Below are 25,809 nucleotides of genomic sequence, written 5' to 3'. Positions count from 1 at the left end.
TCTTCAATTTTGTCTCCAAGTTGACCAAAAAGGCTACACAAAGCACCCATTAGACTTGTTGGCATAATGACTAACCAAATTCACTCTATTAACATAAAAATAATAAAAAACATGCAATAAACAAATGAGAATGGTGGACTAAGCCAAATTAGGAGGTTGAATGAGCCCATGGAATGGAAGACAAGAGTGGTTGCATGCCTCCTCAACAGACTTCAAGCTTCAAATCCCTCTCCATACTTGATTCTGGCCTGCCCAAAGGCTTCTACAGGATGTTTCTGGTAAAAATACAGAACTTCCTGTAGAAAGTCCTGTAGCTTCCTGTAGAAGGTTGAACCATGACTAAATTGTGCCCGAACCTTGAAAAAATGAGTGTTCATGGAGAAGATGGATGTGCTTAGGGTGGCCAACACAGGTGCTACCTCCTTAGCTAAAATATCGACCAATTTCTCCTTCTGCTGCCCTTTCTCTGAACTTCCTGTAGAAATGCCCAAACAACACAAAGCCTTTGAACTCATTTGATGAAACTTGCTCAAGAGTAATTCCCTTGATGCATCATCTAATTCAACAACTGATCCATCTGCAAGTTGTTGAAAAGCACTCCTTTCAAGCAAATTTTCCATGGCGCCTTTCACTAGCAGACGATTTTGTCCCATTGGTTCCATGACAATAACACCCATGGATTTTCGATCACAATCAAACTCCAATAAAGCCATCCTCTTTGATCTTTGTATCCACCAATCATAATTGCCCAATTGCACTGTGCCACTGTTGAGAATGGCACTTGTATCACCTGCCATTGGGTCTGGAACTCCCATTTTTTTCAACCAATACCTTCAAGGCTGCCTCAGTGGGAATACCAGTAGCATGGAACTGGTGACCTTGACAAGATATCCCTGCATCATTGCAAACTGCAGCAACTTCTGCCAGAGTTTCTAAATCCTCCCCCATATTATGTGCAGGCCAATCCAATATTTTCCATCCTCAGGATTATATGTTGTTCCTTCAACAATAAACTCTCTAAGTGAACCAGCACTGTGCCCTATGACTATAAACTCACTGACAGACATCTGATTGGTTGTAAGAGTACCTGTCTTATCAGAGCCAATCATTGTGGTGCAACCCATAGTCTCCACGCTCGGTAACTTACGCACAATAGCATTCTTTTGTGCCATCTTACAAGTGCCAAGAGCCAAACATGTAGTAATCACAGCAGGCAATCCCTCTGGTATAGTAACAACTGCCAGAGCAACAACAATCTTAAAGTAGTACATACATTTCTCAAAGGAAAACCACATATTGTTTTAACCACCCATCTATGACTTCCCATGAAAGAAAATATTTGTAGTTCATGATCCAGACAAGAATACAAATGGCACCAATCACTGTTGTCAGTCTTTCACCAAATTCATCTAACTTCCTTTCAAAGGGGGATCATGACATTCCATTGAAGCTTCCTGAATTTGTGCCTGAATTTTACCTATTTCTGTAAACATGCCAGTGCTCACAACAATGCATGTGCAGCCGCCATTGGTAACTGTAGTTCCTACAAACACCATGCATGCTTTTGACTGCAACTCACAGTCACACAGGGTGGCTGGATATGTTCTTTTGATCAGATTCTGAATTCAAACAGATTGCTCCATCATTAACAGATCTATAATGCGTTTAAAAAACTCTGAAATCAACACTTTCAAGAACCCTGGTAACCTTGGACACGAGCTTTAACTACTTTTCTCATTTCAAGCTTGAATTTTGACAAAAATCTCGGGTTTCCCTTCTGCAGAGCTGTTCTCTGCCTTTCCTGTAGACGACTTCCTATAGAAAACGCCTGTAGAGTGCGACAGGCGGGAATTTTTTTAAGGAACTGAAGAGATCTCGAGAATAAAAGGCAGAAATCGGTAGAGCACCATTGTTTAACTGATCTGGATGGTGGACATGCGCTTCAGTTGACCGCAGTTGAACAAAGAGTGGTGAGAGTTTCAGCCGAGCGTCCCTTGAATTACTGCGTGACTTGTGGTGAGGTGGCAAAAAACATGCGCGCTGGCTTTTTCGAACTGAAGTGATGTTATGAACTGCATGTCTTCTATTTGTTAATCAACTGATGCCCTGTTCACTGGAGTTCAACACATCTACCATTGCTTGTGTTTCTCAACTTCCACGTGAATGGCTATCCACGCAAGCTACGTGATTTTTCATGAATGCTAGAGGACTGGATGTCGGGTTAAACTTATTCTATTCATGGCTTAATTCCACCATCCCATCAATTCATGCAATTTTCAAATTAAATCTATGCAATAGAAGAATGAGATCAGTCACATACCTCGAAGTTGAATGGCTGTCGTGAGCTGTTGTGGGCTGTCATTGTTGCATGCATTTGATTTTATGGTTGCATGATGGCTTGGTTGCTGATTCATGGCTGGTTTCCTTGTGCAGGTGTCCTCTGGCCAGATGCATGCAACAAGAGTTCATTTCCACGTTCAGATCTGCACCCTCAAACTGCTGCCATTGAATTTTCACAGGACCAGAACTTGTTTTCGCCATTTCTCCCAAACGGTTAAGCGGATTGATCTGAAACTTGGTGAGCATGTTCCTATCATCATTATGCATCTCCCGTAGCAAAATCGTGATCAATGGATGCACGGAATTCGAGAAAAAAGGAAAATGGCTGAAGATTTCAGAGCTCGATTTCTCGGAAATCGTGCATCGGAATCGGCTGAAACTGCTTGGGTAGGTTACTATCACCCATGTGCATCTCCCCATGAAATAGGGTTTAAAACAGATGCCCGGATATGGAGAAAATGCAAAAATGGTTGATGGTGATGGAGGCTGATTTCTTGGAAACCGTGCACCGGAATTGCATGAAACTGCTCAGGCATGTTGTCATCAACCTTGTACAATTCCCCATAAAACGGTTTGTCAAATGGATGCATGGTTTTCAAGTTATGGCATAAACAAATTCTGCTCTATGTGTTTTTGCTTCAAGGCACTTTGCATTTTGGTTGCATGGGATGACAAAATGAATTTTGGTTGTGATGCAGGTATAGAGATGATGGAGGAGGAGTTGGAAGACTGCATGAGGACTTCTAAACCTTTGAGGAAGCTACCATGCTTGCCAAACCCCTTTTTGAAATGCATGCCTAGTTTCCCACAATTTCTACAGGAAGTTCCTGTAGAAGCACAATGAGAAGCACAAGGAGGTGGAAAAAATGATGGAGAAAGGCAAGGGATGGACACACAAGTGCGGCCTAATCAACAGACTCCCACCATTAGATTCACTTTTGAAATTGGATTTGGCTCGTCCAAAGGTTCTACAGGATGTTTCCTGTAGAAATACAGAGCTTCCTGTAGAAGGCACAAGAAAAATTCCTTTGACCTTGATTTGAGTGCTCCTCCTGACCTGCAATGTCATTGTTGCAACATGAAATTATTCAATGGAAATTAGCTTTATTTTTATTTTTCTTTTTCTCTCTTTTTTTTTTGAAAAACAACTAGGGCGCCTCATGGAGGTTTTCACCCTAATTGCCTACCCTGAGCGCCTCCAAGGAAGGTTTTCACCCAGGGATCTTATTCCATTTTTATTTTCTATTTTTTCCAACCCATTGACCGCCTCATGGAGGTTTTCAACCAATGAACCAATCTAAGGCGCCTCCAAGGAGGTTTTCACCTAAGATTTTTATTTTTCTCTTTTTCATTTTTTTTTTCTTTTTCTTTTTTTTCTTTTTTCTTTTTTCCTTTTTTTTCTACCCTACCCTACTTGAAAAACAAAATCATTTTCAAGTATAAGAATACTTCCAATAGAGCCATGTGCACATCGAGATTAGAGAAAAAACGATGTGAAGGCTCGAAATGCATGCTTGGACAAGTATCCAGATCTCAGAGACCAAATGATCTGGCGTTGAAGGGATCAAACAGAGCTGAGGAAGAAAGTACTGCTGCAACTTAGTGACCTTCTGAAACCATATCCCAATATAGCTTTGATATCCTTGGTTCTTTTGCTGATCTGGATCATTCTTCATGTCACCTTCTATCATGACCTTCTGATCTTCCTCTTTTTGTTGATCTTTCTCTTGAATACATGGAAGATTTGATGGTAACCATGAGGGAACTCTCTCGATCTCTGATTCTAATCTCTTCTCTTCATCAAGTGCAGCCCATGGTTCTTTGATCTCCTCTTTGGAATCTTCTTTTTCCTTTGGTCCTTCAATAGAATCTTTGTTTTGCAACACTCTTCCTGAGCTTTGGTGAAGATCATTGGGCTCAAGAGGAGTTGTTTGGATATGCTATGCCTCAGATTTGCAATGGGGTTGAGCTGCTCCATTGTGTGGTTTTGGAAATGGTACGGGTAGTTGAGTGGAGGTGTGAAATTGAGATGGAGATGGATGGCATTGTGGTTGGGTAGGCATTTGGGGTTGCCTTGGTGGAGGAGGAGGTGATGGTTGTGGATGAGCAGGTGGTGGAGGAAGATGAGCGGGATGAGAGTTGTACTGGGGCCTCCACTCCTGATAAGGTGCATTCCACTGAGGCTGTGGCTGAGCATAAGAGTGAAACGAATGAGCAACTGGTTGGGCATAATATGGATCTGTGAAGGAACAAGGAGAATATGACCAAGGAGGAGGTGTAGACCAGGGAGGATGAGCAGGGGGATCCCAAGAAGGCATGAAAGTGGCTTGATAGGGGTCATAATAGGTCTCGGGTATCCCTTGTAGTTCCTGCTGGTAAGATCTAGGTCCATGTGGCCTCCTTTGGTTCATATAGTGGAGTGATTCAGTGGCTCCTTTGGCTCTCTGATATGCAGCTTTAATTCCGGGCAAGGAAGGGCACTGATCTGTAGGATGGTATTCTTCACATACAAAACACACTTCTATGGAGTACAATGGACATTTGTTCCTAGGATGCTTTCTAGTGCACCTAGGACAAAAGATGACCAAAGCCCTCTTGGCTTCTTCTTGCTTCTTCTGTATCTGCAAGGTATCCAGTTGCATGGCAAGAAACTGCCTCATATCACTCTTGAAATCTTCCAGCTGATTTGCAAATTCATCTTTGGATAGGGGACTCCTCCCAACATTTCTGCTTGTAGCCATTTGCTCCAGAGGAATGGTTTCTTCTTCTTCTCCCCTAGAGGTTCTTTAAATATGCCTTGATGTCCACCCAAGGGGTTCTTTAATCACAGCCATCGAAGAAGAGATAACGTTGGCTGTGTGAAGCAGTGGGGGTGTTGTGCAATCATTTTTCTAACTTACTTCTACTCCTACAAGGCATGAAATGAAATATTTTTGGTTGATTTTTGTTTTTTTCTACTTCTACTTGCAAAACTGAAATAGACTGAACTGCAACTAACTATATTGCAAAAATGAAAATGCGGAATTGAAATGAAAGAAGGAAAGGACTAATCTATTTTGCTCAAATCAAATTGCAAGAATGAAATGCTAGGCTACGCTTGCGGAATTGAAATGCTACCCTACGCTTGCAGAAATGAAATTGCGGAATTGAAATGCTAATCTATGCTTGCAGAAATGAAATTGCGGAATTGAAATGCTAATCTATGAAAGCAGGAAATGCTAATCTACTTTTGCATAAATGGAATTGCATAATGGAAATGAAATAAACTACTTAGCAGAAGATTGCAGTGGAAAATAGAAGAATAGCAACAATCACCAATACTCTGTCGCTTCCCCGGCAACGGCGCCAAAAAGATGGTGGGCTCCAATATTGTAGCAATAATGCTACAACTCCTGGAGCTCCCTATCTCTAATTTTATCAACCCGGTAGTTCGTACAAACTTGGAAGCGACGGTGTTGTATGCACAAGTACTAGCTCTTGTCGCAGCTGTCACTTGGTCAGCTGGCACAAGTCCGCTAGGGCTCAAGCCAACTTCTATATGCTCTCAGAAGAAGCTTTTTAACTGATGGATGAAATCTAATGCAAAGGAAGTTAATCTACTTGCGAAAAGAAACTGAAAGCCAAAAGGAAACACAAACCCTAGCAAACCCTAATTCTACCAGCTAGTCCTACTGATGCAAAGGAAAGAATGCAAACAACGAAAAGAGATGCCATTACTTCTAGGAAGGTAAAATGCATGTGTCTAAGTTATCACTATCTGAAGAAAACATCTTTTTGTATGTTTGATTAAGTTGTTGAAATTATCATGCATGTGCTTCTAACTAGTTTTCCACTGTGCAAGGATGGATCAAGGGATGAAATGCTTTGGGAAAGGTTGGGATGGTACAGAGAGGGTCTAAGGGATCCCCAGTATTCTTTCTGAGAGTTTCACAAAGTCTGGATGACATGCAACCGTGTTCATGAACTTCTACAGGAAGTCTGCAAGGGCTTCTACAGGAAGTTTCTACAGGATGTTCTGTAATTCTTCTACAGGATGTTTACGAATTGGATTTTTGAGGATGGATGGTTGATGGAAGATGCATGGATGGTTATGGAGGTAGGATGGGGGTTTGAAGTGACCTAGGAACTGATGGATGGAGTGGTGAGATGATGTGGAAGGCTGATTTGGCTTTAAGGTAGTTGAGACAACAATGAAGAAGAGGGTAGGGTAACGTGGCAAAAGAGCAGATGGGAGATAAGGGAACAGACTTGGTGATGGAGGAGCTGATCTGGACGAGGCTCAGATGAACGAGGAGGTGATGAAGGTGATAGAGATGCCCTGCACAATGCTCATTCAAACGAATCAATGAATTCTTGCAAACAAACCAAGTCCTAGCTAACTCAATCCAACTGTCAATGAAATGAATAAACAACAGCTTTGTTTGGAAAGAGAACCATATACATCACGTGAGCAAGAACATGCCAAAAGATCTAAATGCATAACAAACTCCTACCAATCTATGATAAACATGAAAAGCTACTTGAACCATCAAAAGAAACCTAAGTAACAAAGCACGAATTAAATCTAAAGAGCAGATTTCAATTTAAGAACGCAACAAACACATAAAGATAAACAAGGGAGGTACTGAGCGCTTGAGATGGGCCCAACCCCAAGAGCTACAGCCTCCCACGAGAGAGATTTAGAGCTGGTGCAAAGCTGGATTCATCTTTATTAATCAAGAATGAAGAGTTACATCAAAACTGTCCACAAGGAGAGCTTGAGAATGAGCTGAAAGCAAAGCTAATCTATTGCATAAAAATTGAACTACAAACTAGCTAACTAATGGCTAAAACAAAATGACTAACTAGCTACAAAAGTTACTAACCACTAGCTAACAAATTGACTACCAACTAGCTAACCAAAATGAGGCCCTAAGCCTTCTTATTTATACAATTTGAGGACCCAACAGTCCTCCTAAAATTTAGGGACTTGGCTGCCCAAGACTTATAGTTAACAGCAGTCCAACTTGACTTGCTTGGCTGCCCTTGAGCTGATTGATTCGGTGGCCCTTGAACTCCGAGCTGATGGTGGAGAATTCGAGGTAAGGGCCCATAAATGAGGGGGACACCTTCCTACAAATCCTCTAGCTTGTTCTCCCACGAATTTGGCTGCCAAGTGCTCATTAAGACCTTCAATTTTGTCTCCAAGTTGACCAAAAAGGCTACACAAAGCACCCATTAGACTTGTTGGCATAATGACTATCCAAATTCACTCTATTAACATAAAAATAATCAAAAACATGCAATAAACAAATGAGAATGGTGGACTAAGCCAAATTAGGAGGTTGAATGAGCCCAAATATTTGTCCATTTTTGGGGCTCATCACCTCTTATAATCCCTCTCACCGTTAATGCATGTCTCACGAGGTCTACTCCTGTATTCCATAACCTAACCTCTGAAAGCTCCCACAAACTTATCCATTGCTACAATAAGCTAGAGTGCACATAAAAAATATTGTTTGTGGATACTGAAAACATCAATCTTTCCACATTTAAAATGACAAGACCATAATTGGGTTGTTTGACCCTCATTACTATTTATTATGCCACCTTGCATGAAGAGAGGGATAGCTGGAAAATCTAGCTAATTTTTTTGAAGTTCCATGAAACCCATGAGAGTATTAATCCCCCATTGCAACTTAATATACGGACAAAGAAAATCCCAATCATCACATGCCATGCATGTATCTAGGAAGCTCGTCATTCCTGTTTCCAATATCCACCATGAATTTGTTAACCTAGAAATACTTGAACCATAAAAAAATTTGAAACATATTGGGAGACTTAATAAGCAATTATAAACTCTATATAGATGTATCCACATTACGATGTCCATAATATTTTGCAAATAATACATTTAATCTTTTTGTAACTTCCATTCTATCCTGTAGAGGCCAAGGTAGATCAATATGAGTATTTGGACAAGAACGACCCATGTTTTTGGTCCACAACTCCATTCCCGTCCCATTTAGTATGTAATCATAACCTCTCAAGAGATAAGAAATATTTGATGCGATTCCTTTTGGTCGACATCTATCACAACTTTATAAATTATATGTCCATTGATAATTATTTGTACAAAATTAACCACCATTAAGGAATCTCCTATGATCTGTAATAACTTGTATCCTTCTCTGAGAGAAATTTGAAGTTTTGTTTCAAGAGCCATGAACTCAGAATAATTGTTATTGTCCACCCCACAATACTTAGCATAGATTCTCAAGAGATTTAGTTTATCATGCTAGAAAATGCCTCCAAACCCTGCAATACTTGGATTTCCTTCAGAATCCACATCAAAGTTTAATTAAATAAAATGCATAGGAGGAAACCTATGACTTGATATATCAATAGCTTGTTTATTCAGGATCCTTGTAGGTTTTCTAATAACCATTATTTTATGTAGGCTTAGATTTCGAAGCATAGGAACCTCCATGACTTCAAACTCTAGATCTTTTGATGTCCAAGGTATGATCAAGAGGTTTTCTCAAATGTTTGAGAAGATTTGATCCAATCTTTATTGGATTTCTATTCTTATCCCTGATGATTCAATGATTACACTCCTTCCATGGATTCCACAAGATAAATCCCAATGTAAAGTTCCTATCTCTCTTAATAATTGGATTCTTGAAACGACTTATGAACCTTTGAATCATTGTTTCCTGAGTGATCTCAGTAGGTTCCTAGAAGTTGATAAAAATTATAGGAAGGAGTTTCTAGACTTTTATTGCATAAATGCATGAAATAAATAAATGATTAAATGATTCCTCTTATTTACCACATAGATAACAAATTGAAGGCCCTTCCATGACCTTCTTATCAATCCTTTCTCATGCCAAAAGATGGTTCTATGCAATTAACCATAAGAAGATATATTTTTTTGGCCAACCTACATCAATCTATATAGACATCCACAACGACACCTTGTCCAATTTGTTACGCACCACAAAAATCAAGTAGGCCTCTTTAACTATGAAGGAGCCTATAGAAAGAGTTCCCCATCTCAATATTTTAGAATCATCTTAGGATCTGATCATCCTTTGTGACAAATCATTATGCAATATTTCCCAAGGGAGACTCTTTAGAAATTTGGCCGAAGCTTTCTTTTGTTTCCAAGATCTCCAAGATTACTATCCCCATCTCCTTGCCAATACTCTATTCCTTTTGTAAAACCCATATGCTTCAGGAGCATTTTCATTTGTCTAAGAGTAGGATCATCCTTCAACCTTGGCATTTGTTTCCATGCTTCATCCCAAAAATATGCCAGCTCTCTTGACTTAATATCCCATAACACATTATTTTGTATCAATATCCCATTGATGTTCGCCCAAACCCATAAGTTGGAACCTGGAATATTTTTTATCATAATGAAGCATATCTTACTATGTATGTAACGTGACATATTTCCTTAACAAAATTTATATCAAAATTTGGTCCCCTCCTTGCGCCAAAAGTAGTATTCATGATTTGAATTTCAGGATCTTGTAAACTTAGGTCACCTGAATGTTTGGTTAAAATAAGCTTCTCCTAGCGATGTCATGACCATCGCCTAGCCTTTTTGGCTCCTTACCATAAAGCATCAGGCCATAAATATCAGAGTTTAGTTGCAATAGTTTTTGGAAGAAGCATACCCACAATCTGATATACAAGAATGGCTTGTAAGACTGTCGTAATGAGAACTAATATTCCTTCGAGATTAAGGGTTGTAAAGGTCCAATTTTGAATCTTGTTTAACAAATTTACGATTAAATATTTCCGCTAGGATCTCCTTTTAAGATATAAAACCAATGGGATCCCAAAATATGTGTGGTGACATTAAAAAGTTCAAACATTAAAGGTGTTCATGCATGTCACATAGGTCGCTCAAGTTTGTAAAAGTGTTTTTTTTTTTTTAGTTTTTTTATAAAAAACAAATACTCGGGCTTATTAAAAAGAGTTATAAAGTTGTTTTTTCAAAACTAAAGTATTGGAAAAGATTTTAATATAGTCTTTATTTAAAAGGTTTCTTAAAAAGGTATATTAAAGGATTTTTAAGAGGAATTTATTGAAAAGGGCTTATAAATTTCTCTAGTAAATTTAGAGTTTTATAAGGGAATTTTTTGAAGAAAGATGGTTTTCTCAAATTTCTAGTTCCATTCTCCAAGGAAGGATTATGATGTGTGGGTAACTAATATGGTGACCATGTTGCAGGCTCATGATGTTTGGGATTATGTCTAGTTTCGGTTTTTAGAAGTTAAATATGAAGTAGAAGAACAAGCTCTCACTAATGCAAAGAGGGAGTTATGGAAGAAAGACAAAAGGAATAATGCACAAGCATTGTAGCTTATCCAACAAGGAGTGAACCGAGAAGTGTTCCATAAAATTATGATCATGTATTCAAGAAAGGAAGCATGGGAGACCTTAGCGACAAGCTATAAAGGTATGACCAAAGTCAATATTGTTAAGTTGCAGAATACTAGGAGAGATTTTGAAAACGCGCAGATGAAGGAGATAGAGAACATCGATTCTTTCATGAATTGAGTCATGACTATCGTAAATCAGTTAAAAATTTATGGCGAGGAAATTAAGGATCAAGTGGTGGTTGAGAAGGTCCTCGGATCTTTGTCTACCAAATTTGATGTTGTGGTAGAAACCATAGAAGAATCTAAGGGTTTGAAATCATTGACAAGTGATGAGATGATGGGATCACTTCTACCACATGAGCCAAGGATAGATAGACATAAGGATTCCACTTTAGAAACCACTTTCATAAGTAAGGTTTCTATTTCAAGAGACAGAGGTCGAGGTAGAAGTAGACTGAGAGGCATAGGACATGGCTGGAGACATGGTGGTTAGAGAGATGGTTGAGAAGAGCATGAACGTGAATGTGGAAGCAACAACAAAAGCTTCAACAATAATCAAAGAGTTGACAAATAAAAGGTGAGATGTTATTACTATAATAAATTTGGTCACTATGCCAATGATTGTAGGAAGAGGATTGATCCAGGTGGATGTTGTTGGCCACCCACCTATTACACTGGTACCCCACCACTGTCTCTTTCAAATTTTCAGTTTCCTTAATTGTAGCACAATCTACTATTTTTGGCATTTTTTCGGGTCATGAACTTCCAGAGGCATTTTGAGGCCCTAAACGATGTTTTTAGGGAAAATCAGGGCCAACAAGTACAATTGACAAGTGTTGGTCGATTGAAAGTTGTATTCCTTGGATAGATATTTCTAACGAGGTATTGTGCACAAAAAACGGAGATTGTATGCCAAAGTTACGACCCCGTGAAGTTGATGTACCAATTTACATAAACGGGGCCTATACTTTTGGCGCTTTATCTCCTAGGGTTAGGTTTTTGGATGTTTAGGGTTTTCCATTGTTTCTCAATAATAAATAGGCCTCCAAGCCTCATTGTAACGTAGTTCAAAGGCATGTAATCGCCACATCTCTTCTTAGAGATAAGCTACAATCGTCTGAGGTAGTCTTATTTCCATTCTATTTGTAAGCATATTTCAATATTTGATATTAATGAAATGAAGTCTCATTTCTACTACATCTTTGTATTTATGGTTATATCTTTAATTTTTTGCATTCCTATTTAAATTCGGATCTAGGATAGCTGATCAAGGAAACCGGAGAACTAATGTCACTACAAAGAGTACTAAATCAATGTTCCTAGCTTGCCATATCATGCATGAACTTTATAATAATGTGCGGCTATTAGATAGCGGTTGCAATAATGTTTTGGAGAATTTAGTATCTACGAATAAATACTAATTCCCTAGATAAGTAGTTGTATCTAGAACAACCATTTAAAGCATTTTAGACTTTTCCTATAAGCAATAGATAAGATGAGAAGATAGAAGGCCTACCTATAGTTCTGCTTTCCTCTCGTCTCGCTTATATCAATTCCGTCGCTCCTTCCCATACTTAATCTGCTTGAGAGGTACCCTGTAAACACAATAGAAGACAAAAACCGATCAAAGAATACGATCTATTGAATATAAGTGAAAGGAATCAGATACAATTGACAAACATAAGCATTATAAAACAATACAAACATATGGGAAAAAGGTTCAAACACTTTGTTAGATAGAAGAAGGAATTACAACCACTGGTGTTTGATTCAAAGCCATTCCTCCAGCTTGGATCCCATCCAAATCACATCAAAAGCATGACAAACTTGTAGCTTCACAATGCTTCAAAGCCAAATCTCATAGGAGCATTATCTCCTTACAATTCAACATAGTCCAACCCCTAATCACTTAGATGAGTGGTCAATTTATAGGAATATGAAGGAGGTTGTCATAAATGGTGGCATTGAATGGCCTTCTGTACTTAGAATTAGTTCCATGGAGGAAGGGATGAGAGGATAGGATGCACCTTAAGTCATTCCTCATCCATTTTCGAGCTCATAGGAGTTGATAAGTGAGGGAAAATTCTAGATGACTCCAAAAGATAAGAATATTCCCCAAACCCTATGTGAATTTCACTCATTCTTTCCCAGTGCAGGTGAAAGGAAGCCTAAGTGCTCTACAGAGCACCTTGGCAGTAGAATTAACTGCTCTATAGTGCACCTTCATAAGGGCTTACCTACGTTGGTCCCTTTAGAGGCTATTTCTGGATTTCTTCAAGTCATGAAACTGTATAGGAAGGAGGCATTCAAAGGGATGACTTGTTTTGGGCATGAAGCAACTGAAATTAGGGTTTGATGAGCCCTAAAACATTGATATCAATGTTGAGATTTGATGAGCCCTAAAACATTGATATCAATGTTGGGATTTGATGTGCCCAAATGGATCTGTAACAACTGCCTCCTAAAGCATGAAATCAGAAAAATGCCAATGTCAAATGAAATGCTTTATGATGTGATGAGGAGGTATCAAAGTGGAAGGTGACTTGCATCAATTATAATACATATATCATGATATTTGATTTTACATGAATTGCTGAGGGAAGGCATACCCATGCTCAGCTTATAAAATTTAATCATGTACATAAACAATATTCTACAGATATAGACCCATGATCGGAATGACCATCAATGTAAAGCCCTTGTACATATGATTTAGTAATCCTAAAATTGGAGCTTGGATGGATGAAACTAGATATGGGGTCTTCAATCTTGTTCAACCGTTCGCTCAAGTATGAGTCTAACCATGTGAATATGTGATCTGAAGTTGAACATGGGAAGACACCATCTGATTACTAGCAAATGATGTAAGCTATTAAGAGATGTGAGAGAAATCGCCGATAATGATAATAATCCTCAAGGTACTGTAGTACATTCTGCATGGTGTGAATAGATGATTTGATGTCAAACACCATACAAAGTCTTTCGGTCGAAGGCCATCGATGTATGCCTATCACTGGAAGCGAGAAACATGTCGTTGATGCATGCAAGCTTCAAGGTACTAAATGGGTGTTTCTAAGTCAACTTCTTGGATAATGTGCTGATGTCGACAAGAAGCAACTCGTTGCATGAGGCCTTGATGTATCCCACATCAATAACACGAAACGAGTGTAGTGATTTTAGAGATGGAATTTGAATGATGACACAAGGTTCAGGAATGGCAGTCGTGAAAATGAAGGTTTATGGTATTGTAAAGGATGAATTCTATTGAACATATCAGTGACACTAAATGAATTGGTAGCATTGACCGAAAACCAAAGTAATGGATGGTGTGATAGACCATAGGTATGATAACGATCAAGCAGATAACCCAACCCACATAGTCTGAATGAATTGGCAGCATTGACCCAAAACCAAAAGTGATGGATGGTGTGATAGACCATAGGTATGATAACCATCAAGCGGATAACCCAACCCAAATAGTCACGGAGATGAAGTGAAAGTGTCATGTTCAAGAGCAACTTGCTACCATAAAGTGGTTTCCCCTTTTTCCCATTTTCCCCAGTCATTGTTGACCAGTACTTCTTTATTTTTATCAAGCTTGAGGAGGATAACATATTCTTGTCGTACAATTTCACCCTTCAGGCGAATCCATCGCTATTTGATGTTTTAATGAGTCTAACGAAGGTGAAACTCAGTCTTGTCTAGATGGACAAGTTTATCGCTATTTTATTTTTAACGAGTTTAACGAAAAATATAACTCGGTTCTTTTCATGTTTAGAGAGTTTGAAAGGTGACAAAAAGAAAATCCACAAGTTATTTTTCGTAAATTAATCTCTCAAGTCTGAAAAAGCGTAAAATAATACAAGAGAGATATCGTTTCCAATTCGTTAACGAGCTGGAAAGGACAAGCACTCGAAAATATTTTCATGTTTAGAGAGTCTAAAAAGAGCTTAAAGAGGACTCTGCTTTGAGGAACAAGTGGTGTCTAGCATAGCAACTGGTTTCAGTGCTGTGGGAACTTCTCCAAAACATGTTGATTTATGTGAAGAGGCTAGCTAATAAGATCACTCATTGCAACTGTTCCTAAAAAAGGGTAAAACAACCAAGTGAAAGCATATGAACGGCCAAAGGGATGGTGGCGATAGGATGAAAACAACCAAGGCTCATCTGACTAAAGAGCCTGATAGAATGGCAATCATGAGGGTTAAAAGTGGAAATGGGTTCAGTTTTAGACAAGCTTGAACCATAGGGAACTATGCTTGGGTTCAGTTTCATGTTTACACAGGCTTGAAACGAAAAACTATGCTTGGATTCATTTTCATTTTTACACAAGCTTGAAACAAAAAACTATGCTTAAATGCAGTTTCATTTTTACACAAGCTTGAAATGAAGAACTATGCTTGAGATTGGGTTACATGCCCCTAGCATGATGAAAGGGAGAGTCTCCTGTAACCAGATGGAAGTCGTTGTGGTGAGGTAGGACAAAAAGCTATGCTTAAATTTAGTTTCATTTTTACACAAGCTTGAAACAAAGAACTATGCTTGAGATTGGTTTACATGCCCCTAGCATGATGAAAGGGAGAGTCTCCTGTAACCAGATGGAAGTCACCGCAGTGAAGCAGGATGGTTATCCAACACCTTTTTGGCTTCATCCAGATAGGGACAAAGGTGAATGGGGTGATTCCCTTCACATAACCTACATGGAAACTTAACTTTACCTCTAGGTGCATGCCCCCAAAGCTTCATTACATTCACCTAAGGAGATTGCTCATGGCTATTAGGTGAATGGAATGAAGGTTTTTTTACGAGATCAAGTGAAAGACTTGACTGGGATTTTACGAGATCTAATCAAGGACTCGACTTGGAACTTTGCTCCAAGGGACCTTGTTTTATTTTTTAATGAGCTGGATACAAGGAATTCTTCTCATATTCCTTGTTTCATTTTTTAACAAGCTTGATACAAGACAAGGAACTATGCTCATATCCTTGGTTTCATTTTTTAACTAGGTTGACACAAGAGAAGGAACTATCCTCGTATCCCTGGTTTCATTTTTTAATGAGGTTGACACAAGACCAGGAACTATCCTCATTCCCTTTGTTTCATTTTTTTAATGAGGTTGACACAAGACAAGGAACTCTCCTCGTAGACCTGTTTCATTTTTTAATGAGGTTGACACAGTAAAAGAACTATCCTCATATTCCTTGTTTCATTTTTTAATGAGATTGACACAAGACAAGGAACTGTTATCACCCCAAGAAACTCTCATAGGTTTTATATCAAAGATGCTCGAGAACATTACAAACTCAACAAAATGTTGGATAAATGGTGGATGAATGAAATAAATGTTGCATATTCAAGCCAGATAACCACTTCTACTGTGCTTGACCCCAGACATGGGTGAACACCCCCAGACTACAAGGATTTTAACCACCAATTACTCACAGTTTAGAAAACAATGTGATGATGGAGAACGCTAATCACACCAGCAGATGCACAGGACCCTGTGATGGCTAGTTGCAACTAGTTAAACGGTTTGTAAACCTATTTTCTAATACACAGATAGGATGACAGCTTTCTGGCATTAAAATAACAGAAGCCTTGTTATAGACATTTTTGTGCCTCGCATCATGGAGCATGAAATGTCAATAATCACAGGGATCCTCAGTCCCTAAACATGTTGTTCTTACCCCTAAAAGAACAAGGTCATCAAACAACAGCACTTCCAAACAGTTCTCCACCTGAAAACACTTCAAAACAGGCTTATTTTGGATCATGTCAGCTGCTCCACTGAGCTTCTGCGCTGGAATGCAACTGTCCCTCCTTGTACCTGCGCTGGAAGTCAAATTTAATGAAGGCTACCTGCGCTGGGCGAGATTGGCCAAGTGGCACAGTCATTCTGCAAGGTGTCAACTGCCCAGGAAGCTTCCAAACTGACACTTGGTTCATGAGATTCGCCCTGTGATGAGTAAGAGGTACTTGATCACCATGTGTAAGCAAGGATCTCCAAGTGGACTCAAGAACTGAAGATTAACTGAAGAGGGAGAGGACACTAGTGAGCTCTATGCTAGCCTCAAGCTGACTCATCCTCTCTTCTTCTCTCCTATATATAGAGCTCTTCTATGAGGTCTAGGGGGGCTGGAATTTTGTGCAAAGCAAGGAAGTGCTGTTGGTTTACAGTCAGAGCTATTGGGTGATTGCTTTTATAGAGGTGAAGAGGAGATTTCTTGCTGCTGGGGAGGTGCTGCTGGATTGGAGCCATTGATGGTTGTAACCTTCTCAGAACCCTGTTACTTTTATCAATAAAGCTTTGAATGTTCTCCTATATACTTGTATTGCATTGATGTATTGTATTTACTTGTATATTTGATTCACTCTAATCCATGCATCAGTTATGAGTACATGTATCTTGTAGTTTTCTTCTCTCTGTTGTGCAGGATCTGTGTGTAGCTGGATCGGCAAAGAGAGCAAGGAGCTGGGAACAAGAGACAAAGAGAGAGGATAAGGATCGACAAAAGCGAAAGACACCGGTTGGTTAATCTTTTCTTCCTTCTCTCTGTACTTTCATAAAGGAAAACATTAAAGCTTTACTTTCAGTTGTTGCTAAGGACTGTCACCCTTAGAGTAGGGATAGGGTCATCCGAGTCGGATACTTTTCCCCAAAACAAGCCTGCAAAAAAATTCAATGATACATGCTAAATACTAACACAGAGGTGGGATGATAGCCCCTCTAATGATAAGTATTAACAATACATGAATAAATGCAAAACAGGCACAGTCTGGAACAGGAAGAAGAAGTGGACAGTGAGCAATTAACAGCAAAAAGAAGCTTGCATTAGTTGAAAATGAATACCAAACGCTACAGGTATCATAGCAATTACAATCTCCAGAAGTTGAACCTTACAGTAAAATCACACTCATCAACCTCAACAGATCTTCTTTTTGGGTTTATATAGAGGTTTGTTACAAAATTGCTCTGCTACGCTATACAAGGAAGGATCATAATGAGCCAACAACCATATTAATTTTTTAGATATGGGGCTCTGCTGAAATCTGCTGGTTTTAATGAACAAATTGGCCTTTTCTGATATTCTGAAGTCCTTCTTGGGTAGCTGGAGTAAATTTTGGATGAAATTCCATGCCTGATAAATGATTTTCACTACTCGAGGTCATCCTTTTTGTCCTTTACTGTGTTGTTGTTTGGATATGGTAGCTCAGGATTTAATGCAGAGAGTACTGGATCATGGCTTCATTTCTCCTTCAGGAGCACAAAACAGGCCGCAGGCGTAAACAAAATGACAGAGGTAGACTGAGCGGAGGGACGAATCTCAGTCGTCGGATCACAAAAATCAATGACGAAGATCGCTTGACAATGGGTATCGGGAGATGGACGATCGAGGTTAATGAGGGTCGTTGGATCATCGTTGGGCAAATCTGACAGTCATCGCACGCGAAAGTTGCATGGATGATAATGGCTGGGGAACAGCAGTATAGTGGGCGAGCCGTTTCCCCGCACCGCTTATCGGGTGGCGGTGGTTTACGTATAGGGCGGAGCGACGCAATCAAACAACGACACATGGCCATAGGGTCCAGCGGGAAACCTCCTCCCCCACAAGCTATCATGTGCGCAGCTTGCAAGAAAAATACTAGCGAACACCGTTGGATGATGAGACGAGCACGATCAGACGGTCAAGGTAATAAACTTTCGCTTCGGGGTTGATCTGACAGGTAACGGTCTCGGCGGCTTATATGATTAAGACTTTATAGCCAGGGTTAAGATAAAAATAGGTTAATGCAGGGTTTTAAATGGTTATCGGGGTTTATAGGTTTTAAACCAAAAGAAGCCCAAGAGCCCGAAAAAGGGTTTAGGCGGGCTTTGAAAGATTATAGAGAAAAATGATAATAGTAGGGTTAAAGGAGGGTGAGGAGAAATATGGAGAAGGAGGAAATGCAGGAAGCGGGAGTTATAAGGGAATGAGGCAAATGAAAAGGGTAAGGGTAAAATGGACTGCCACGAGCTCCTTAGCAACCAAAACCAGCAGTGTCCAACTTGATTTTAACCTTTAAACACTGAAGTTGTAGCAGAGCTAACACTGGCTCCTTTTGTGGTGTAGATCCTCCTTGTGAGGTCTCAAGAACCTGCAGACCAATGCCTTCGCACAAAACCAGCTTAAAACATTTTCCTAGTATCCATTGGGCATGGAGTCAAACCAAGTCTATGCTAAAAGAACACAATTATAACATTAAGGCTGGAAAACTTAAAACTTCAAAAACTGCCCATTTTCTGGGCCACCAAAATTGTTTCCTGTCGTCCAGTTCATCATAGATCAGCAAGACAGGATTTATTTGATCCTCTACCTCAAAGAGTTTAGGGCATTTGAGCTTAATAGGTAGAAATGGATCAACCTTCATCTCCCTTCTGTGTATTTTCCTCCTTGGATGTTCTTTACAGGGGCCTTTGTACACCTGTTGAATAATCATAGCTGCTGTGTACCTATTTTTATCTTCTATGGCCTGCACAATAAATATGAATGATGTACCAATGTGTTCATGTGTGGAGGACACAAATACATTATCTGCTCTCGAATCTTTGTCTGAACAATCCTGATCTAAGGAGGAATTCCAAGACTGCACATCCTCTTCCTCTGTCATCTGATAAGCTGCCCTTTCAAACTGTGTGGAGGCCATCTGAGCAGGTTTTAGACTATCAAGATTGAGATGATCTGTTTCAGCCTTGAGAATTGAGCTATTTCCTGCCTCAGTGTTCAAGGGGCAACTGTGAGGGAATTTTACTTGAGCAGACAGAGGGACAAAATATGATGGGGAGCTTTCCTCTCCCTTCTTTATCACTGGACTGGGGATGATAGCAGGTTGGCTAATTTACAGATTTGCATAGCCATGCAAAGATGAGCTGGCTTCAGGCACAAATTCTTGGAGGATTAAGGTGCCTTCTGTTGATTGCTGCTGTTGATATGCTTGTTGCTATATAGCTACAACAAGCTCACGAGCAGTGCCTTTGGATATTGCTTCTTCATAGAAAGCTCTGGTTAGGAAAGGAGCACCTTCCAAACCATGGACCTCCTCCTCTTCGTCAGGATGCTCTTCTTCCATGACTATATTCTGACAAAGGGTCTTCGCCCTTTGATATTCATTTACATCTTTGTTTCTCTGCAAAATATGCAATTGCTCCTGTGCTCTTCTATGTGGATATAGCTTTGAAAGAGTAAAGGAACAAGGAGCTCCTGCTTCCTGAGAATATTGCTCAGCTTTTAGCTTGGAAACTTCAGAGGCCAAAAACTCAATCATCCTAGCTAATTCATTGATCTTAGGCTCTGAGGATGATGAGGATTCACCTCCCTGTCTTCTCCTTTCATCACCTTCGAGTCTTGCTGCAGTAAAAATATTGCTTCTACTTCAAAGGCTGCAGTTTGCATCTCAACCAAAGAATCACATCTTCTTTCCATTAACAGCAGGCAGAATTGAGAATCAAAGGCATTGGCATAAGTGATCATGGTAGAAGAAGGGGTGGGTCTTACTTCAACTAGCATTCTGCTGTACATAAGATTGAATTTGATGTTAAAATCAGACAGCAGCTCACCATCTTCTCTCTGCAAGTTCCCAACTTCATCATGAAAAAAGAGCAGATCTGTAAAAGGACTCTACATGCTCTTCAGTTGTTACTCATTCTGCACCAGTAAACTTAGGCATAAATTCTTGATAATCTCCTACAGGCATGGCATTCAAAGGGGTAAGCAAGACTAAGGGTCCATACCTAGCAGCAATTATTCTTTCTATCTTTGTGAGAGCTTGCTGGCCTACCATGGCTGAGGTAAATGGAAGGATACTGGTAGACTGAGTGATATGAATCAATGAAAAGAATGACAGGGATAGAGGAATATGATGGATAGCATGGATGCTTCTTTCAACTGAGGTCCGAAAGGGAAATGAATAACAACGAGTTGTATGAATCTCTGAAGGTATTTCTACACTGGCAAAGATACATAAAAATTCTAAAGCTTACCTGATCCTAGTGCTCCGTACTGCGATACTTTCTTCTGTTGAACGATCTTCTCAGGATCAGGCATTAGCTCAGCTGTTGATTTCTAAAGATATCTCTGAGCATGCCTCACCAACTGCACCAGAACTTTAATGTGGAGTCGCCAAAACACGGTCTTCCTCCAATGGAGTCACCAGATAGATGATTACAACCAAATATGTGTCCAAACCTTGTCTATCATCAAAGCTTGGAACTGTGTCGTTCTCCCAGGGAAGCTGAGCTTCAATTCTCCTCTCCCCGAAAACGGTGCCAATTAATGTTATCACCCCAAGAAACTCTCCTAGGTTGTATATCAGAGATGCTCGGGAACGTTACAAACTCAACAAAATGTTGGATAAATGGTGGATGAATGAAAGAAATGCTGCATATTCCAGCCAAATAACCACTTCTACTATGCTTGACCCCGGACATGGGTGAACACCCCCAGACTACAAGGCCTTTAACCACCAATTACTCACAGTTTTAAAAATAATGTGATGATGGAGAATATTGATCACACCAGCAGATGCACAGGACCCTGTGATGGCCAGTTGCAACCAGTTAAAAGGTCTATAAACATTCTAATACATAGACAGGATGACAGCTCTCTAGCATTAAAATAACATAAGCCTGCAAACAAATTCAATGATACATGCTAAATCCTAACACAGAGGTGGGATGACAACCCCTCTAATGCTAAACATTAATAGCACATGAATAAATGCAAAACAGGCACAGCCTAGAACAAGAAGAAGAAGTGGACAGTGAGCAATTAACAGCGAAAAGAAGCTTGCATTAGCTGAAAATGAAGACCAGAAGCTGCAGGTATCACAGTAGTTACAATCTCCAGAAGTTGAACCTTACAGAAAAATCACACTCATCAACCTCAACAGATCTTCTTTTTGGGTTTATATAGAGGTCTGTTACAAAATTGCTCTGCTACGCTATACAAGGAAGGATCATAATGAGCCAACAGCCATATTAATTTTTTAGATATGGGGCTCTGCTGAAATCTGTTGGTTTTAATGAACAAATCAGCATTTTCTAATATTCTGAAGTCCTTCTCAGGCAGCTGAAGTAAATTATGGATGAAATTCCATGCCTGATAAATGCTTTTCACTACTCGAGGTCATCCTATTTGTCCTTTTCCGTGTTGTTCTTTGGATATGGTAGCTCAGGATTTAATGCACAGAGTACTAGATCATGGCTTCATTTCTCCTTCGGGAGCACAAAATAGGCCACAGGCGTAAACAAAATGGCGGAGGTAGACTGAGCGGAGGGACGAATCTCAGCCGTCGGATTACAAAAATCAACGACAGAGATTGCTTGACGATGGGTATCGGGAGATGGATTATCAGGGTTAACAAGGGACGTTGGATCACCATTGGGCAGATCTGACGGTCATCGCATGCGAAAGTTGCACGGATGATAACGACCGGGGAACAGCAGTATAGCGGGCGGGCGGTTTCCCCGCACTGCTTATCGGGCGGCGGTGGTTTACTTACAAGGTGGAGCGATGCAATCAAACAACGACACATGGCTGTAGGGTCCGGCGGGAAACCGCCTTCCCTGCGAGTTATCACATGCGCAGCTTGCAGGGAAAAGACTAGCGAACACCGTTGGATGATGAGGCGGGCCCGATCAGACGGTCAAGTTAATAAACTTGCGCTCCGGGGTTGATGTGACAGGTAACAGTCTCGGCGGGTTATATGATTAAGACTTTATAGCCAGGGTTAAGATAAAAACAGGTTAATGCGGGTTTTTAAAGGGTTATCGGGGTTTATAGGTTTTAAACCAAAAGAAGCCCAGGAGCCCGAAAAAGGGTTTAGGCGGGCTTTAAAAGATTATAGAGAAAAATGATAATAATAGGGTTAAAGGAGGGTAAGGATAACGATGGAGAAGGAGGAAATGCAGGAAGAGGGAGTTATAAGGGAATGAGGCAAATGAAAAGGGTAAGGGTAAAATGGACTGCCTCGAGCTCCTTAGCAACCAAAACTAGCATTCTCCAACCCGATTTTAACCTTTAAACACTGAAGTTGTAGCACAGCTAACAACAACTATCCTCATATTCCTTCGATCACAACTCATAAGTGGTCATGAAGGAGAGATATGGTTCCAATTCCCCCAATACATGATGTACAACATCACTGAATTGATCGTCAATTGATGTAGGTATGGAACGAGTTGCCACATAATTAACCTGTGGCGGGGATGATACCATTGGTACAAAAGGACCATTTAGGGAAGATGGTTGACTGGAAGCCATATTTGGACTGGGAAATGAAAGCTGGTCAATGGTGACAATTCTGCCTTCATGCCAAAAACAAATCACTCGAAAGAGTGTTGAAACATTAGCTCCCATATCATAAAAATAGTCGCGCCCAAGAAGTGAATTGTAATCTAAAGGGGCTGAGAATACCATCACACTCAGATAAATGATTTTTCTTCCCAAAGTAATAGTAAACTGAGGGAGGATCCCTAATGGTTGAGTGGTTCCTTTGTTAAAAGCCAACAGATTCTAGGTAACAGGCACAAGTGATGGTGAACTGAGCGCTTGCCAAGCAATTAAGGAAAGGATACTCATAGATGCACCTTCATCTATAATAGTGTGAGATACAATCATATTACAAACTTGTACTATGATGTGGAAAGGCACATAAGAAGGAAGACAAAATCCTGCCTGTCAATTCCAGTCAAAGGAAGTGACTAGACTACTTGGAGGGGGTATCGTAGAAATGGGAGAATTAACCCCTTGAGTTACGAGAACATGAGGATTTTCCTCCTGTCTTGATGGAATGGGAGGATTTCTCCCAAGCTCATTAGAATCTGAAGAAACAAAAAGAACCTGAGTGGTATCATACTCACTCTCTACGAAAACGGTACGATTAACTGAAGGTGAAATCGGGTCAACTTTTACGTCAACTTGTTGATTTGAGTCGAGTATATACTCATAGGATTCACTTTTAGAGAGAGTGAGTTTGAATGATGGTTGATTTTGGTCAGTCAATTCATCAACTAGTGAAGGATTTAGGGAGAGTTTCCTATAACTAGATGGAAGTCGCTGCGGTGAAGCACAACAATTATCCAATTCTTTTTTGGCTTCGTCTAGATAGGGACAAAGGTGAATGGGCTGATTCCCTTCACATAACCTACAAGGAAACTTAACTCTGCCCTTCTTTCCATGAACTTTACTACCACTAGTTGATGGTGTGTCACCAGCATGATCTTGAGAAGTTGATGACACAGGATGTTGTGAACGAGAAGACCATTCTTCTAAGATCTGAGGATATTTCAACTAGCCTAAATCTCTCATGTCCTCCTACATTCGAGAACATTTACAAATATTCGTCACAATATTTAATTAAATCCTATTTTAAATCACTCAAAAAATTGAAAATTACATTAATTAGATACTTAGAGAACCAACTCCCTTGAAAACACAAGATCGAGGAGATTCTACTAAATGTACAAAATTTGGAACCTTGATGCTCCTGCATCATATATGATACCTATGATGTCGGTATGTGATATATATGATATGACATTTTTGGATAAGTGAACAATCTTTTTTATTTAATATAAAATTTGTTAGTTTCAGCTTACTTAGGTTGGTATGTGATATATATGATGTGACATTTTTGAATATATAAACAATCTCTCATATTTAATATTAAATTTGTTGGTTTTCGTTTACTTATATTGTTATGTGATATTTAATATTAAATTTGTTGGTTTCAGCTTACTTATGTTGTTATGTAATATATATGATGTGAGATTTTGAATATATAAACAATCTCTTATATCTAATATAAAATTTATTGGTTTCAACTTACTTATTCAAAAGAGAGTGTAAATTTATGAGTGAGTTAAAATCTAAAAAAATATTAGCATAAATACTTTCATTACTATGAAAATGAGATAAATATACAAATTAAAATATATACATTTTTTTTAAATAAATAAAAATATATATATAATTTAATTTTTTATTTATAAATAGTTTAATTTTTTATTAATATTAAATAATTATATATATAAATTTGTATTTTGGTTTTTTATGCATTGGATAGTTAAATTTGAGGAAATCTCATAAACATAGTTAAATCTTTATAACTTTTTTTTTCTCGGTAAAACTATGCTAATATATTATGTACAGAAGACAAAAATTACATCATGACAAAACAGAGATAACCAGGCTCTGGGAGTATCATCTAGGAGCAGCTGAGGCCAATCAAAAAGCTAGCCCACGCAGGGGTGCCAAACAGAGAATCTAAACCATCCAAAATAGCTAGCCCACGCAGGGGCGCCGACCATAAATCCGAATTATCCCACGCAGGGGAGACTAACATTAACCAGCCGATTAACGAAGTTTCTAGGACACAAACACAAAGCACTGATGCCAAAACTAAGCTAATACAGACAGCATTAGAGACCAGAAGACCAGACAGAAGAGCCATGTGAACCTTGAGCTCGGGCATCGCTATTCGTCCATTTGCACCTCCTCTCTACCCGGCACCAACCGTAAGCCTCCCTTTTAGCAGCAGTGGGGGCAGTGTCTTCTGCTTCACTGGTCCTCACCCTCTGATCCAGCCTGTTTTTTGAGACATTATCCAGGTCTGAGGCAGGGTCCTTTACTTCTTTCTCCGGGCCAATTTTAGGATCCTTTGCTTCTTGCACCTTGCTGTCAGCGTTCCCCTGCCCATGTTCATCCAGGGATTCATTGTCTTCCTGGGAATTTTCAATGAACAGGACCGAAACGTGTGCACTAATCTGGGGGTTGTTCATGGAATTGCTAAAGTTGAAAATAGCAGAGCCGAAGGCAGGCAAGGAAGCCGAGCTCGATGCACCAGCATCCATGAATTGACTTGAATGAAGGGGATTAGCTCCAATGGAGCGTATGTTATGGCAATGACAGCAGTGGACCGAATTATCTGCATCGTGACTGCGAGAGGTTCCTCCTCTGGAAGTGCCTCGATGGCTAAGCAGACGTTGTCGAGGTCTCACCATCCTTAGAGGGGTCGAGGAGAGGAAATTCAAACAGACCACAGAATAATCCA

The 25,809-nt window shown here is 39.7% G+C and overlaps 1 pseudogene; it reads right to left on the bottom strand.

Moving 5' to 3' along the window:
* Window positions 1-786: 786 nt before the first annotated feature.
* LOC149256730 (calcium-transporting ATPase, endoplasmic reticulum-type pseudogene) lies at window positions 787-25,609 on the bottom strand (annotated as a pseudogene).
* Between the last annotated feature and the right edge of the window lie 200 nt (window positions 25,610-25,809).

Source organism: Pinus tabuliformis, chromosome 7 (genome assembly GCF_031772625.1).
Source record: "Pinus tabuliformis cultivar Carrire ecotype Pingquan chromosome 7, CPIR1, whole genome shotgun sequence".
Taxonomy (NCBI): domain Eukaryota; kingdom Viridiplantae; phylum Streptophyta; class Pinopsida; order Pinales; family Pinaceae; genus Pinus; species Pinus tabuliformis.
This window is presented reverse-complemented; position numbering and strand designations above follow the sequence as displayed.